At 37.2% G+C, this 13,931-nt stretch overlaps 1 long non-coding RNA gene across 1 annotated transcript in view; it reads left to right on the top strand.

Moving 5' to 3' along the window:
- Window positions 1–3,062: 3,062 nt before the first annotated feature.
- The window catches only part of LOC115296994, a 54,723-nt gene continuing 43,854 nt past the window's right edge, over window positions 3,063–13,931 (top strand). The window contains exons 1-2 of the long non-coding RNA XR_003911195.1: window positions 3,063–3,237; window positions 3,918–4,135. This is a non-coding gene — a long non-coding RNA (uncharacterized LOC115296994). The remainder of the gene's footprint in view (window positions 3,238–3,917; window positions 4,136–13,931) is intronic.

The raw sequence follows: 13,931 nt of genomic DNA, 5'->3' as shown, positions 1-13,931 counted from the left end.
CTTGTCTTTTCTCCACTAACGAGCTCATTCCAGCCAGACTTAGGTGAGAAAAACTCCAGAAGCCACTTCAAATTTTCTGAGTAGGAAGGGTTTTAATGCAGGAGAATAGAGGCTTTCCTAATTGTTGGATAGGCTGGGGACACAAAAGTCAGGGGAGCCATTATTCATGGTGTCTACATCTAAATAGAAGGTTCTCAAGCAGGTTCTTCTTCCACAGCTGTGAGAATAATGGGTTCTTTTTAGTTTGCAGGGACACGCATATTCCTCTCCCAGCAGATACTGACCTAGAACAATATGGGGAAGGGAATTCTGGGAAATGTGATCTCTCCATAATATACTGTCCCCACCCCCACAAGCAGAGCATACTATAGATGGGGATGACGATGACATCAGTTGACAACACTCTAATATATTTGCTGAACCTCTGTCAAGCCAAACAGTGATGAATGTGGTGATTTCTATCTTCAAGATGCTCACAGTCTCGTTTAGTTGACCATGGGTGCATTCGTTTTCTAAGGTGGTACATGTTGCTGAGCCACTACTCCAGGACAAATCACTGCCGTAGAGCTCTGTTACATAATGGGCTGTTGATGAGCAGGGTTGTTTCAACCATAGCTCATATCAAATCTCCAGCTCTCAACAGCTACTTATACTGGAAGCTTGGCACACAAACAATGGCCAGAAATATAAACACTATATCACAATATAAGTAGTATAATGCTACTAAATTTTCAAGGTGTTATAAAAAATATTGATATGATTATTAAATTCCTTTCTGATAATGACTTCAGGATAAGTTAATTTCAAATGACAATATTCCCTTTGATTGAGTCAAAACTCCCATTTATAAGTAGCATGAGATACTAAATGAACATAACTTCATAAAACTGCAGAGCAGCTTTGTTCATTTTAACACCATATATCATTACATTACAAAGAGGCTTTCAAGTAGGATTTAGTGTGTAGGGATTACTTAGAATCCAGCAAAATTGGTAAGTCTCCATAGTTGGTCCTGTCAAATACAGACTACCTTGCTATAGAAACATATGCTATATTGAATGATGGGTATCCCTTACAATGAGAAATTAGATGTGTAAATTTAAGTTAGTCATTTCATAAAATCATATATTATCTCTTTCAGACTTCATTTTTCTCAACAAGAGAATTCAGCAGTGGAGGGTTATATTTAAATGTTGTGCTTGTGGCAGTAGTTAAGTGAGTGCAGCAGCCCTCAATGGTTCCCATTGCTCACGTGCAGGACAAAATCGTAGCTCCACGTCATGGCCCCAAACCTGGCCTCTCCAATCTCAAATCATATCAGCATTCTTTTTCTAGTCCTTCTTCAAATTTGTCACCTCATATCTAGGTGATTTTGTAAATGCTATTTCCTCACATCGAAACTCTGTCATCCTCCCTTTCTCTTCTCCATCAACCTTAGTGCCCTCAAATCAACCTGATTTCTATTCATTTTCAGTATTCTGAGCTCTGTCGCGTGTTGTGGCCCTTGTGCTCCCATGGGATTCAGTGCTCATCTCTGTTTTTCCACTTAAAATTTATTTTGCTGATTTAATTACTTGTAAGTTTTCTGTACCAGTGTAAAAGCTACTGAAAAGCAAGGACTGGTCTTATGTGACTTGGCATCCTTACAGCTGGCCAGGATTTCCAGTACATAGTAAATGCTCATTAGCTGGTAAATGGGCGAATGAACAAAGCTTGGGAGCAGGCAGCTTCTAGCCACAATGGTAACTTGAATAAAACAACCAACCTTACATTTATCCCCCACTTAATTACTTTATGACTATAATAGTATAACCTTTTAAAATCATAATTCTGTAAAAAGGATAGGGGTTATAGATCTTTCATAATGTCTTTCTCAGTACCTCATATTCTACTGGGGTCCTCTATATCTTCAGCAATGCTTATAATAATGAACTAAGCTGGCCAACATACATATTTTTTCCTTCCACTTAGTTTACTCGCTTTAGTTTACCTGGCAAATCCAGCTGCTGGGAAGAAGCTGTGATGGTTATAGGGTTAAATAGGAAGCAGTCATAATTTTTATTTAGTGTTTTTCATCTAAATGCACCTCATTATCTGCTGTACCTCATTATATATGATCTTTTTATGACCATTTAGTTCTCCTTAGCAGTCTTGTTTTTATTCTGTTATGCTTGCTGTCTAAACTCTCAACTTTATGACTCCATTACCCCAGCTCACTGCTGCCTGCTGTCCTACTCCCACTGCTGAGGTGGATAATGTAGCTTTGCTGTTGCCAGGCCAGCCTTTCTAATAAATTCCTCACACATAGATCGGCTGCGGCATAGGGCACAGAGGCTCGGTGTAATGCTTTCATATCACATCACTAGACTCTCATTAGATACTTGTGAGAGAAATTACCACTGAGGCTTCTTCAGGCACAATAGCATTAATGAAGTTAGGAAATGACTCCCACAGATGTTTGACACTCAATCAATCCTACTTAATTTAATTACACTCCTGAATGAAAGACAAAAGAGATGCTCTTGTAGTCCAACCCTTGCTTTTTATTTTCTCATATGCCTTTTTCCCCCTTCTGACTTACTTAATCCTTGCTGAGAAATGTCAATGTAATTAACTTAAGTTATAATTATTTAAAAGTGGACTTTGTTATAATACTTTGTACATTTACCACTTCTCCCCCCCCCCCACCACTCTGCAAGTGCATGAGAGCTCTACTGTGTAAATAAAGTGGTGGGGTGGGAAGAAAGTGGCTCTCATAACCTTGACAGTTCATCCACTTCTTGTTACTTCATAATTAAGGATCCTGATGACACCGGCACTTACAAGTTGATCTTCAGATTTTGTTCAATAAGATATTTTCAAGGGCTTATTCTTGGAGTTAAATAGATTCTGAGAAAATTTCCTTTTAACAGTCTTCACACTGCTAGAATGAACTTACAAATGGCCAAAGTCAACATAAATGAAACTCTACTGGACGTGGTTTGTTACAAATTGTATTCACATCTGTGACCTCATTTAGTCCTCATAATGACTTGGTAGGATGGACATAATGTCACTTTAGAGATGAAGGACTTAAGACAAAGAGTGGTTAAGTGATCACCTAATCTAAGACTTGACAGGCAGTGAAGTTATCCTAAGACTTTGACTTTCAATGATTCAATTACTGATTCAACTAATAATCAACATTGTCACTAAATGTGTGTCAGGCTCTGTTTCTGGCACTGAAGATGTTACCAGGTAAGTAGATGCCGCAGAACCGTGTGATGCTACTTGGATATATCTGTGCAATGGACACAGTGGGAGCCATTGAAGGGAACTCACTGGGACCTGATGGGGGTGGGGGCAGGGGTGGAAGGAGAGCTGGAGGGTTCTCACAATTCTGGAATACATATTGGAGTAAATGGGAACCACTGAAGGATTTTTTTTTCTCTCTAATGAGTATGTGACCAATTTTAATTTTAGAAAGTGTCAATCTCATTTGAATACAGATCACATCAAAAATGCCTCACAAGATGGCTATTGCTGCCTTACACAAGGTAGTAAACACAGGAAGAGAAGTAGGAATGGGAGGGATTATAATTTTCACTTTGAATGTAGTTTTCTAGCCCATGGACCATGCAGATGGATACATCGGTGTGTAGCTTAGCAGGACTATCTGAGCTGGAAGTACTGGTTTGGGAGCTATTACTGTAGAAATGAGCTGTCCCATTGAGAATGTGTGGAGTGGGAAGCAAAGAGGCCTAAGTAAGAATGGAACCCTGGGAGCTCAGCGAATGACCCTGCTTCCCTGAAAGGAGAGGTGTCATGCAGTCACCTCTCCATGCTCTGACACTACACCTTTGGGGAAGTAGCAGGGTAAGGTGGAAAGGGACCTGGATTGGCTTCAAAAAACTGAGATCTTGTTTTTGGTCAACTAGTAACTTCCTTGTAGAACCTAGAGGAAGGGATCCCATTCCTGTCTGTGGAGACAAGAGGCTATAATAGGTTCCTTTCTGAATCTTCCCACCTCCACTCTTCTGTGTGACAAAGTCCCAGTGGTTGAAGCATTATGATGAAAGGTGAAGACTGAAATAGAGATGAGCACAGTGAATCCTCTGCACTTAGATCAGAACCAACTCTTCTCTGGACGATGAAGGTTTGTATGGACCAATTTACTCACCTGTAACCCTTCAGGAATTTTCTAAGGATAATATGTTTGAGAACTGCTCATTACCTTCCCCCTCCATATCATTTAATACTTCTCTCTGGATTCATCTTCTTCTTCAGCTGGTCAGTGAAGTGGCAAAGACAACCAACAATTGACCCTTATGAAATGATCAAGTATATATAAATATTGTACATGCACATCTATCTGTCTGTCTTTACGTTTCCATCTGTATCTAGGCCTAGATTTAGATTTAGTTGGGGAGAGAGCCATCACTTCTTGAGCACTTACTATATATGCCCGTATACCTGCAATACACCTATCATGTCTCATTTATGCCTCAGAATAACCACATAGTTAGGAATTATTTAATCCAAGTTTAAAACCTAGTTTGAAAAAGTGGGTTTCCAAATATGGCAACATGGAATAAGCAAGATAAAGATCAAGTCTGACTCCAGAATCTGTGCTCTTAACCATTATATGTTATTGTGTTTGATATTGGTCATATTAATAGTAACTTATGCTTTAGGATAATAAATTGAAGGAAACCCTATTACTGAGTATCTGACTTTTGTGGAAAATGGCGGTAATAGAAGCAACATCCATATAGCTTATCTAAAGTTTTTTGACTTTTTATTAAAAGGTTTATGTAGTCTTTTATATGATGCCAAATTTCATCTTTTTTATCTTTTACATTATTAAGGAGGCTGTGATTTTGACCTGAAACTTTCCTCAGGGTTTGTCATATATTTATCATATTTTCTTGTAGTTCCTTTAAAATAATATAGTGTGGCTGATCTTAACCATTTCCCTCCTTAATTTAAAGTTACTATCTATTTCTTGTCTTATATTTTGTCTTCACGTGTGTGAAGGGACAAAAGACTCAATGGGGGGATTATTTTTGTTTCAAAGATTCCATTACAGAGCTGTATCTTGCTTTGAAAGTTTTTCCCCTAAAAAACTTTACATAGAGACTTGGATTGCTAGATAAGATTTGGGAGGCCTAGTTCACTTTGAATTCACTTGTCCACAGGCACATAGAACTTAGGATTCCTTCCACACCATGTGGAAGGCAAGGCATGCTCAGAACATGAACTTCTGGCCAGTTGTCCCTCAGCCTGACCAGAACTGTTAGCGATTTCTGTTCTGCCCAATGACAATCTTACTTCAGAGTTTTATACAGAGAACAGAACAGGCCCCCTGTTTTCAGCCTGCGTTATCAAATTCTCTGGTTCTTTCCTCGCTCCTCCCAACCTGGGTTTTACTTTGGCATAGGTAAATGATTTCTCTTTTCATTTTCATCTCTCCTCTTTCACTTATGTTCATTTCCTTTTCTGTCCTGGAGAGAAGTCACCTTTTTGCTTCCAGGATGCTATTCTCCCTTTCCACGTCCTTCTTTTCTAATGGACAGAGGGCTGCAGGAGAAGTGTAAAAGATGCATGGGGTTGATATCTTATTGTTTTTTAAAAATTTTTTAGGGGTTGATATTTTAAATGCAATTTCTATTTTAAAGTTCAGCTGATTCAATTCATGTGACAAAGCCTATGCTGAAAGCTTTAGAGGCATTATCTAATTTGAGAATTAAAACTGGAGAAGTAATTAAAGGATACAGGCTTTGGAGCCAGACTACTTGGCCATACCACATGGACTTTGGGCAAATTGTTTAATTCACTGTACCTCAGTTTTCTCATCTGAAAAATGGAGCTATTAATATTTATCACATAGGGGTTTTATAGAAATAAAATGAGATAATGTACCAAAAACTGTCTGGCACACTGCAAAAACTCTATAAAAGTTATCTATTGTTGTAGTTTAATTCTCAATATTCTATGGGTTATTTATCATTTTTTCCCAATTATTTAACAGATGAGAAAGCTGAGGCTTAAAAAGTGCTCCTTATTCAAAGTTGTGTATCTACTAAGTAGTAGAACATAGACTGCATGCTGAATTATCAAGTTATAATGTCAAGTTATAATTGAAGTCATTACTCACTGCTTTTCAAAACCTCACAACTTACCCAAGATTGATTTGGTTTGGGCAATTTCTTACCAAAAAGAGCTATCAAATTTCCCAGAGGATGGAAGTGTGAGTTATGTTTGTTCATTATATTACCTAACTGCCTCATGGAATTTTATCATAGTCATTTGTTCACCTGTTTGTTTTCTCTACCACAATGTGAGTTCTGGAGGGCCCGAACCACTGTCTTCCTCAACTTGGTATTCCCAGCTTCTAGCAGATGTTTGCTGAATTGAGTTATCTTCAGATTTTGTTTCTCTGAAGTAACTATTTATATCCTCCAGTATTCCCTAACTTCAAATACTATTAGCTCCATGATGTCTGGATACAACCCTCTTGCTAATTCCACCTTCCAGCTTTCTCTGGGGCAGCGTAAAGGAGCACATGTGTGTGGACTCACTGGACCTTGCAGGTGGTGCCTTTGAGATCTGCAAACAGACAAAGCAGGATGCAAATATGGCTCAGGGATTTGCAAGCTCTCCAGTCTTTCACAAGTTTCTTAACTGACCTTAATTTCCTTTCCATAATGTAAGAATGGTAATATCTTTATTACCAGCCTTTTAATTAATTAAACAAACATTTATTAAATACCAGTAATGTGTCATACACTGAAATGGCAGATGGACTTGAGTATCTATCTCTTACAATTTCCTGGGGAACTCCAAATGCCTTTTCTGCCAATCACTACCTTTTGGGAAGATAGCATAAAGTAATCTTTTCCTCTGAGGCGGGGTGGACAACTTGGGACAGTGAGCTTTTGATTGATGGGGCTCAATGAAGCCATTTATGTCACCATCAATTTCTTTAGTAAACTGCTTTCTTTTATTATCACCATGGTTATATTGTGAAAAATGCCAAAAGTTTAGGTGGAATATTTTGAATGATATCCTATGAGACATGGAAAGGCTTTGTAGAGTTTTAAGTCCACATTTTCCTTTGACCCCTTAGCCTACAAAATGACAAATGGAAAAAATTTAGTGCAAAGTACTAGAGTTCACTAAATTTTAAAATTTATGGTGGTTTGAACTAATGTGATATCAATGGGATGGAGAGGAAAGGTTGATCAAAAATATTTAGAAAATGTAATCAAATATATTTGGGAATATCTTGGATATAGGTGGAGGTTAAGGGAAAAGGAGTCATTGACAAATGTTGCTCTTGAACAACAGGAAGGTAGTAGGACCTATTTATGGAAATAGCACCGAAGAAAGAGAAAGTTGATTGGGAAGATCATGAGTTTCATTGAACATGAATAAACGTTCATTTATTGATAATATTGAAAATGTTGAATTCATTCTTTGAACTGATTCATTGATGAATCAATTTTATGTGTCTGGGATACATGGAAGTGTATATGTTAAAGAAGCAAGATTTAAGTGGATTAATTCTATAATGTTCCAGGTTGCCATAGAGCTAGTAATATTTTATGGGCAGCTTTAAGAATAGAACTTAAGAAAAACCAGGGATACACAGGAGGCCTGGAGCTCTGTAGGTTGCTGATCCCAGTCCCTCCATTGCTCTTGCTTGGGCAGATGGGCAGCGGTGTTTCCAGGGGCATGCCTGATTGCTCCCAGGGACCACTAGACAGGCTATGAGCTTAACCAGCTGGTTTTTTCCAACTTCAAAATTCAAGACAACAGATAAGAATTTTAACTTGGATAATCCAGAATCCCAATAGCAAAAGAGCCTATTCTAGAAAGAAGTAAGTCATTCAGTTTTAATTATCTTAATATAATGAATATTCATCCACGTTGTGTCACAATCACAATTTGATTATGTGACTGTGTCTTACCAATCTTTCAAAAGGGATTTCTCATCAGTTTCTGTTCTTTCTCATTACAGTGTGTATTGTCAACCTCCTACATTTAATAAAGGAACATTGTACATGAAATACTCTGGTCCTTATGTGTTTAATTAGTATTATGTATTCTGACCATTTTTAATCTTCCCATTTGTAGGTAGTGACTAATTTGAGATGGCAAAATGTGCAATCAAAGTTTAAAAAAATGGTGATAATTATATCTCTTGTGTAGGAGTAAAGCACTATCTATTCTGAAAATTGAGTGAAATTAACAGGAGTATCTGGGGACAAATCTGTCCTATTTATAAATTAAAAGTTGATTGGTAGACCTTTAGCACCTGAATTGAATATTAATATGTAAGGTCTAAGTGTCTGAGCACTAGGTGATTATTTTATTACCACATTTGCTAGCACAAGCAGTCTTATTCTTGAAAGTACATTCATGAGACTTGATAAAAAGATAGATAAAAAGGTTGGAAATAATGACAATTAGAAATGGGAAAGTTGTACATTACAGTGACCCTAGTTCTACCTCCCTCTTTATAACCATACCTTTTGTATTTGACTCTGTGGTTTCTTCTCTTTGCTTTGGTCAATGGCATATTAGCAAGTGTGACATAACTGAAGACTTGAAAAGGGTTTGCTGAATCGGGTTTGCTCTCCCTACCTTTACCATGGCACAAACCTGTCTTGGTTAGTTCTGTAGTCCCAGGAGGATGAGACATAGAGCAGAGCCAAGCAGCTCCTGACAAACACAGCCTGGAACAGCCAACTTTCTGCTGAGCCTCAGCTCTATAATAAGTGATTGCTGTTTTCAGCCACTGAGTTTTTGTGGCTTATAATGCAGCAATTTTGTGGCATTAGCTAACTAATACAGGGAATTGCAGACTCAACAGAAAGATCTTAGCTAATGTTAGTAACTAGTAACTAAGGGGAAAAGGGAGAGAGAGAAATAGAGAGGGAAGGACAGAGAGAGAAAAGGCAGGAGGAGCGGGGAGCTTGACATTCGACCAATATATAACTCAGTGCCTCAATGCATGAGAATACAATTTTTTTTTAGGTGAAAGTGAAAACATGGAGGAAAGTCAAAGGGCTGGCATATGAGGAGTGGAAACATGAATGCACCTAGAATGAAAGATTCAGGAGAATTTGAGATCAAAGAAAACAACCAGTTACTAGGCCTGGGCAGCAAGAATCACTGAAGGAGGATTCTATCTCTCCTAAGGTGAATCTTCTTTCTTTTCTATGTCCTCGCTCTCACTTCAGCTCTGACACAGTTGTAATCCTGGTGCAATTTGGTCATTCATTTCTCCCCCGGGAGATATCTGGCAATGGCTGCAGACATTTTTGATTCTTAATACTTGGGGGATCAGTGCTACTGGCATATAGTGTGGAGGCCAGGGATGCTGCTAAATATCATACAGTGCACAAAGACAGCCTCCTACAACAGATAATTATCAAGTTCAACAGGTATGGCCTGGCCCTGTAAAATCCTAGAAGTCCAACCATTCACCAGGCTTATCAAACCTCATAAGGACTGATAAAACGCTCACCAGGTTTATCAAAAAGAAAAGAGAAGAGACCCAAATAAAGCAAAAGTCAGATAGAATTTGTTTTTAAGGACTTTGCGAGCACCAGCCTCACTACGAGGCACTAGGGAAATGAAGATGAGAAAATTACTATGGGAAAAGGAGTAGGAGAAAGAGAGAAATACAAAGCTTTATAAAGAAACATGCAATTACAAAAGCTATAAAGGAAAATATCTGGGAGCTTATAAAAGGAATTTGACTTAGTCAAGTGGGTTAGAGAAGATTTTAACAATAGTTTTTTAACTGGTACCTGAATGCTCCTCTATTCACTGTCCTCCATTTCTTTAGGAAAAATATTTTCCATTTAGTCGTCAGGTCAATTTATTTAAATAAACAGATACTAAGTACCTAGTATGTATTTAAGGACACAATCTATGTTTAGTGTCTATTTTACTAGCAGAAGTCTTCAGTAAATTTATTTACTGAGTCTTAGCTTCAGTTTCCTTATCTGTAAGATAATGGTATATTATAATACTGTAATATACTATAATAATACTACTACCTCATAGTTTGTTGTGAGATTTGAATAAATTTATGCATGTAAAAACAATGCCTGGTAAATATTCTTTTAATTGCTTGTTGAGCACTAGAGATAGAAAGATGAATACAAATGATCCCTGCTGTCAGTGAATGTACAGCCTGGTAGAGAAAAGGAGAGGAAACGTGTAATTGCAATAATGTGATTAATCTGATAGAAAATACATTCAGCTTGCTATAGAAATGCAGAAGAAATGCATCTTCTACAGGGGCTTTATCTCTAGCCCAGGTCACTCTGCTGAGCTCTTGATGTGAATATCAATCTGCTTAGTGGATATCACCCCTTGATCTTCCAAAGGAAACTCAGGCACTGTTATTTATCCTGTTGCCTGAGGGAGAAACTTGCATGTCATTTTAATGCCTCAACCTCATTGTTGCCCAATCCATCATCAAGTCTGGCAGCTTCTACCTCCCTAATACCTCTCACAGCCAGCTGCTTCTCTCCATCCTCACTGTCATAAACTTTGTTCTTAACAACTTCATCTTTCCTTAGATTACTTCACTTGCCTCCCAATTGGTTTTCCTTCCTCCAGCATTGCTCCGTCTACCTTGTTGTCTACACAGCAGCCTGAGGGATATTTCTAGAGCACAGAGCTGATAGTATTATTCCCCTAATGAAAACTGTTAAATGGCTCCCAATTGCTTTAGTGTCGAGTCTAAGCTCCAGATGCAGCATAGGATGCTCTTTACACACGTGGCTTCTCAGTCTCATTTGGTACTGTGGCTGCCCCATTGTCAACGAGCACTTTTTGCACTCTGAACAGTAGGGCAGCCCATGAGCCCAGGAACATGGCTGTGCTCTGCCTTGTCACTTCTGGGCCTCTGCAAATGTGCCTTCCATCTTTCTCTTCCTGCTTTGATAGGGACATAGGGACTTAGTAGTGACTTCCTTACTTAAGACCTGGAATCCCAGGGAAAAGGCAAAATGTGGTGACTTACCATAGCTTTTCATTTCCACAGAACATATATGAGATACTATGTTCCTCCTTATGCTTACCTCACCCTGTAGTCTTCCTTTTGGTGTAGGTGGGGGCATCAAATCACCTGAGTCATTACATTTGAGGTTTATAACTGTAAGAAAATTAATATTTTTAAAGATCTTTAAATGTTTATTTGTTTTAGAGAGGGGGGAATGCCAGAAAAAGGGGACAGAGGATCTGAAGGGAACTCTATGCTGACAGCAGAAGAGCCCCATGTGGGACTCGAATTCACAAACCATGAGATCATGACCTGAGGCAAAGTTGGATACTTAACTGATTGAGCCACCCAGGTACCCCTGATAATATATTTTAAAGTAACTATGGAGGAGCTACAAAAACACAGAATTTTAGTTTATTAATTTTTTAAGTATAAGAAAATATAAAATATGCTTCAGGTCTATATTTTTTATTTTGAAGATATTATGTTAATAAATCCTAATAAATCACTCTATTAAGGAATTCAGCAAAACTGCAGTCACTGCATTGTTCTTGCTGGAGCAAAGTGTGTAAATGCCAGCTAGTCCTTATTAACCTACTCGTTGACTGTCTCAAACCAGTATGTAGGATAATTGACATGCACTCTCTCATAGTTCTCCTTCACATTTTCGTTACTAACCATCTCTTTGACATGCATATATCACTTCAAGAGACTTTTTGTTTGTTTATCTCTCAGAGACAAGGATGATTATTGCTTATTTTGGTTTTCTAAACTGCTAAGTGAACACTCTCTCAAAGGATACCTGCTTAGGGAACATCTCAGCCTATATTCTTTATATTTGTAAATTTTTAAACAACAGTTATGTCAAGGAGCTTGATCTTTATTTTTTTGGAGTTAAGTCAATGGTCTGGTTAGATTTATTAAGTAAGAATCTTTGACAAAACAATATTAAATTACATTACTACTTAAAATTTTGATGCAGTGCTTAATTGAAAAAAAAAATTAAAGGGCCTGAAAATAAATGCTAAAACTCCTCTATGGGTCAGAAATCTAGTTAATGAGAATCAAAGTCCTTTCCTTAAAGGACAGTTATCCTTAAGTAGCTTGGCTAAGTAATGATCATGGGAATAATACACTGACCTATAAAAAAGAAGTTAATTGCATTTTCTCATCTTCAACTGAGCAGATACATGTATAAAATCCACCGTTGTATTTTTTTGCAGTGTGCAAGGTTCAAGTATCTTGGTTAAGATTTCTGTGTGACTTTATGTTTTAGTGTGGTCATTGATGATTAGTAGGATATTCATATTGTCATTTAGTTATTTGGAATCATTTCCACTAGTGTTCTTTGTACCATAATTATACTTTGGGCATGATAAGAGAATAAAAGTGTAACAAAATTTTAGTGTATCATAGAAGTTGTGTTTTAAAAGTAATATAACCCGGTGGCTGAGGGAAGATACAATAGTGTGATCTAATGTCTCTGGGAGATGGAGTATTTGGGGCACAAGAGAAGGGAGCTGCCTGACCTGTAGATGGAAGTATGTGTATGGGGAGGAAGGAAAATGGTGGGCTTTGATAGGGGGTTTTATTTAGTTTCCTTTAGAAATAAGACATGCATTATTAGTGGGAATATCCATTTTTTCTCCCTAAAGACCATTCTTTCTCATCTGTATGAGTGATTTATAGTATTTTGATTATCTGACCTACACTGTTTTTCTTATGAAACAATATTCTTGGCCTATGTTAATAGTGAATTTGCCCCTCCTTACTCTGTATTGCATTATCTAGCTCATATACATTAGTTGACAACATGTACTATAACGCCCAAATAACTTTCCTTTACTTCAGATTTTTCTCTAGCCTTCTCACACCTTAAAGAGCTATAAAAGGAACAGCAAACAAAGCCTAAAGCCAGAAGAAGAAGGGAAATAATAAAGATTAGGGCAGAAAAAAATGCTTTAGAAATAAAACCCAGTACAACAGATCAACAGAGCCAAGAGCTGGTTCTTTGAAAAAATTAATAAAATTTATAAAACCCTCACCAGGCTTATCAAAAAGAAAAAAGAAAAGACCCAAATAAATAAAATCACTAGTGAAAGAGAAGAGATCACAACAGCACCACAGAAATACAAAAAAAAAAATCAGAGAATATTATTGAAAATTGTGCCAAAAAACTGGGCAATCTGGAAGAAATGGATAAATTCCTAAAAGCATACAAACTACCAAAACTGAAACAGGAAGAAATAGAAAATTTGAACAGCCCCATAACCAGCAAATAGATTGAATCAGTAATCAAAAATCTTCCAACAAACAAAAGTCTAGGACCAGATGGCTTTTCAGGGGAATTCTAACAGACATTTTAAAAAGAGTTAATACCATTCTTCTCAAACTGTTCCCAAACAAATAAAATAGAAGAAAAAAATTTCAAACTCATTCTACAATGCTAGCATTACCTTGATTCCAAAATCAGACAAAGCCTCCACTAAACAGGTGAGTTACAGGCCAATATCCCTGATGAACCTGGATGCAAAAATTCTCAACAAGATACTAGCAAATTGAATTCAACAGTACATTAAAAGAATTATCCACAGTGATCAAGTGGGATTTATTTCTGGGCTGTATGGGTAGTTCATATTCTCAAATAAGTCAATTAATCAAACATTAGTAAAAGAAAGAATAAGAACCACATGATCCTCTTGATAGATGCAGAAAAAGCAGTTTACAAAATATAGGATCCATTCTTTTTTTTTAATACAATGTATTTTTTTAACATATCCAATTATTTTCCATCATTTACAATACAGTAGTTTCAATGATACTCCAAACAGAAAAGCAAAGTAAAAAATCAAAACCCCCACTTCTATTTCATGTAATTAGACTTATACAGAAATTAGAAGGTTAGGTACCAACTAGTTAATCACCT

Source organism: Suricata suricatta, chromosome 1 (assembly GCF_006229205.1).
Source record: "Suricata suricatta isolate VVHF042 chromosome 1, meerkat_22Aug2017_6uvM2_HiC, whole genome shotgun sequence".
Classification (NCBI taxonomy): Eukaryota; Metazoa; Chordata; class Mammalia; order Carnivora; family Herpestidae; genus Suricata; species Suricata suricatta.
Note: the sequence above shows the minus strand (reverse complement) of the source record. Positions and strands in the feature narration are given on the sequence as shown.